Genomic DNA, 4,097 nt, shown 5'->3' on the forward strand with positions numbered 1-4,097 from the left:
TGATAACAGAGATTCAAAGTTGTTAGGTTTTATTTTTATTTATGACTGTATACATTTCTATTGATTTATTGATTGATTGACACATTTCTATTGATTGATAGATGTATTATTGATCGACAGATGTGTATCCTGTCATTTATTGACAGGTGTACAGATGTTTCTTTATAGACTGTTCTGGATTCCTCTGTGTAGACCTTCATCCGTTCATTGTTCAGAGTCTCTGGACTCTGGTCCTAGTAGAACTGGTTCTGCTGCTGAAACCAGTTCAGTGTTTCAACATGATTCAAAAGCTTCAAACTGGTTTCAAGTGTTCAGAGCGGCTGTTGACACGTCTCCATGGTGACCGTGTGTTGTGATCAGTCATGGAGGAGCAGGAAGCTGAAGACGGGACGGACCGTTTCCCCGGATACGGGTAGTTGGACCGCTAGTTGACTGAACTAGGACTAGATGATTGTTACAGTGTGTAGTAGTTCTATTGCTACTGCTACCGGTATTCCTGATGCTACTACTAGTACTACTGATACTACTACTATTACTACTACTGCTTCTGCTACTGGTATTACAGATACTACTGCTATTAGTACTGCAGATACGACTACTGGTACTACTACTACTACTACTACAGATGCTTGGCCCGAGAGTTCAGTCACGTGATCACGATGTGTGTTTACATCCCTCTGAGTGCCGATGCAGCCGCTGCCTGTGAGAAGATCCAGTCAGTCACAGCGAGGCTGCAGACCCGACATCCAGAGGAACTCATCGTCATCTCTGGGGACTTTAATCACGCCACACTGAACTCTGCCTGCCTGCTTTCCACCAGTTTGTGAACTGCCCCACCAGAAACAACCGGACACTCGACCTCCTGGATGCTAATGTACGGGACGCATACAGAGCCACCCCCCTCCCCCCACTTGGTAAGTCAGACCACAACCTAGTCCTCCTCCAGCCTCAGTACACCCCTCTGGTCAAAAGACAGCCGGCCACAACACGCTCCATCAGGAGGTGGTCTCCTGAGGTGGAGGAGGCCCTGAGGGACTGTATGGAAACCACCTCTTGGGATGTTCTGTTTCCCCCCATGGTGAGGACACTGAGGGGCTGACCCACTGCCTGACTGAGGACCTGAACTTCTGTGTGGATGGAGTCTCTCCTGCTAAGGCTGTTTGTTGTTACTCGAACAACAAACCCTGGGTGATGCAGGAGGTCAAAGCTGCACTCAACAGGAAGAAGGTGGCTTCAGGAACAAAGACAGGGAGGCAATCAGAGCAGCACAGAGGGAGGTGAAGCTCTGCCTGAAGGAGGCCAAAGACACCTACAGGAGGAAGGTGGAGCAGCAGCTGAGGGACAACAACATGAGGGAGGTCTGGCAGGGTGTGAAAACCATCACAGGCTTCAGAACCAAAACCAGAACAGCAGGGGGACGGTGGAGGAGGCCAACAATCTGAATGCCTTCTTCAACCAGTTTGAAAATCTACAGCACATCTTCAGCCTCAGCCTGCAGCTGGGGACAGCGCCCACCATCTGGAAGACATCCTGCATTGTTCCGGTGCCGACAAAGACCCGGCCCAGCGAGCTGAATGACTACCGACTGGTGGCACTCACTTCACACCTGATGAAGACGCTGGAGCGGCTCCTCCTCCACCTCCTCAGGCCCCAGGTCCACAGTTCAAAACAGGAAGTGATTTATGGGATGTTCTGAAATGATTCAGTTCAAACTGCAAATGCAGACGTCTGCCGTCCACATTGGTTATTACTGATTCTCACTTTGAATCATGATTACATTCAATAAAACACTTGGATAAGAAAAATACTCCAGTTATTGTTGAATGATGTTTTTGTTGATTTACTGATTTCACTGTGTATATACTAAGATAATAAAAGGTCAAGTTTATTCTGAACGATCAGACACGAGACGTTATAACCCTACAGGAACACTCCCCTTATCGACACTGAGTCATGGTCAGTTTAGTTTGTCCTTTTTGACAAGAATTTACAAAAAGAGATTCATGTCAAAGCGAAAACAGATTTATATAAAGTCAATAAACAAATGATGCAATAAGTAGCTAAACAAGTATTCACCTCCTTTAAAGTGACTCTAGTGTGCAGCCAGTCACTGCTAGAAGTCCTGCAGTCAGTGAATGCATCATCTGAGGTCAGTGAATGTGTCTCAGTGATTATAGTGTAGAGACTCCTGTATCTGGAAGGTCCAGTCACTGGTGGATCAGAACTGCTGGATAGAACCACACCATGAAGACTGAAGAACCCTCCAAGAACTCATTATTGAAAAGCAAAGTCCAGCAGGAAGGAGACTAGAGAGGGAGGCCACCAAGACTCCTATGACTCCTCTGAAGGAGGTACAAGAAGGAGACTAGTGAGGGAGGCCACCAAGACTCCTATGACTCCTCTGAAGGAGGTTAGGGTTCCAGCTCGTTCCAGCTCCAGCAGCTGAGATGTTAGCGACTGTTCATACAACAGCTGTCGTCTTTCTGGGAGACAAACAGAAAACTGACCTGAAACAGTCTCATCAGAAGAATGAAGTGAAGCTGCAGCGTCCAGATGTTCAGGATCATTCAGACCAACAGGACCATGATGGAGCTGCAGACAACGGTTCATCTAGTAAATACTGACTTATTGAACGTTTTCCATTCCTAATTTATTACTTTGTAAAATTCACTTTTCACTTTGACACGAAAGAGTCGCATTTTTGTAAATTATTGTTGAAATATCCAGTTAAAGGTGAACCTGATGTTTACTGAAGCCAAATGTTACATTCATTCAACACACACAGTGTGTGTGTGTGTGTGTGTGTGTGTGTGTGTGTGTGTGTGTGTGTGCGTGTGTGTGCGTGTGCGTGTGCGTGTGTGTGAACATGCTGAGGACCATCTGACACACTGATGCCTGCAGAAAGAGATGCTGTTTCCATGACGACCCAATGAGGAACATGATGATTAATTTAAAGACATTTGTTTCTCCCTCTCCTCCTTCTGAGCCTTTCCATCAGTCTGAACATGAAATCGATGCGCTACACTAAGAACCTGGACCACAAATCATTGTGTCATTGAATCCAAACAGAAATCAAATAACAGAAAATATTCGAAATGTTTCCTGCACTTGAACTTAATGTGCCTGTAAAATGTGGATGCTTCATTCCACAGTTTAATGTTCTCACACCTCCTCATCATCTCACAACATTAACTGTTTCCTATCCAAACAGGAACCAGTCTTTATTTCCCAGATGAGCAGAGATGTGACAGATTCTCAGAACTTCTGTCTTCCTTGCTTTGTTTCGTCCCTGTTGACTGAAGAGAAGCATTTGATTGTTTTACAGAGACATAAATCACAAAGTGATGAAACACTAACGCAGACCTGCAGTCAGCCTGCAGACAGTCTGAACCATGTTTTATATGAATTCTTCACTCACCACCAGCTGAAACAATAGAAGTAACGTGTCAGAAGAAGAGGCTGCGTCTCAGTGACATGTGAAGGAGAACTCAGCTGTGATTACGATCAGAACTCCTTCTGCCGAACGCTAACCTGTCATATTGATATTAAATGTTCTGAAGTTTGTTTCCAGGTTTTCTTTGCTGACTTCAGCTGCAGCAGCTGAATTACTTTCAGTCTAGATGACACTTTAAACTCCTCCTGTTGGATCATAGTTTGTTGTTCAGAGTTCTGAACCAGGAAGCAGGTTCAACAGATCCAGACTTTGTTTTGTAAATTGGCTCAACAAAACCTGAACCCAGTCAGAGACACCAGGTATCAGAAGTTAATCAGACATTCTGCTTCGGACTCTGCTCACATTAAAGGAGACGTTTAACACGTCATGTGATTCTTCTGCATCTATGTACTGATGTACTGAAGCTCATTCAGGTCTGACTCTGTCCCATGAGGCAGGAAATCACTTTAATGATGACAAATCAGAGTGAATCAATGCTCCTGATTGGATGTTCTCTGTGTCATAAATACCAATAGATGATCAATGTTCTGATCCACGGCAACAGGATGCCTCCAGCGTGTGATGCTGTAACTGCTTCATTCAGTGTTTCAGTAACGTCCAGATCAGCAGGTTCACAGAGAAAACATCATCATCAGGAACCAGT

General features: G+C 45.0%; 1 protein-coding gene across 1 annotated transcript in view; it reads left to right on the forward strand.

The window, feature by feature from the left end:
- Positions 1-541: 541 nt before the first annotated feature.
- LOC103370613 (noelin-like) overlaps positions 542-4,097 on the forward strand; it is an 11,585-nt gene continuing 8,029 nt past the window's right edge. The window contains exon 1 of the mRNA XM_008299730.1: positions 542-601. The gene's annotated coding sequence lies outside the window, so the exon portion shown is untranslated. The remainder of the gene's footprint in view (positions 602-4,097) is intronic.

The sequence above is a fragment of the Stegastes partitus genome, unplaced genomic scaffold (genome assembly GCF_000690725.1).
Source record: "Stegastes partitus isolate 25-593 unplaced genomic scaffold, Stegastes_partitus-1.0.2 Scaffold1452, whole genome shotgun sequence".
NCBI lineage: Eukaryota > Metazoa > Chordata > Actinopteri > Pomacentridae > Stegastes > Stegastes partitus.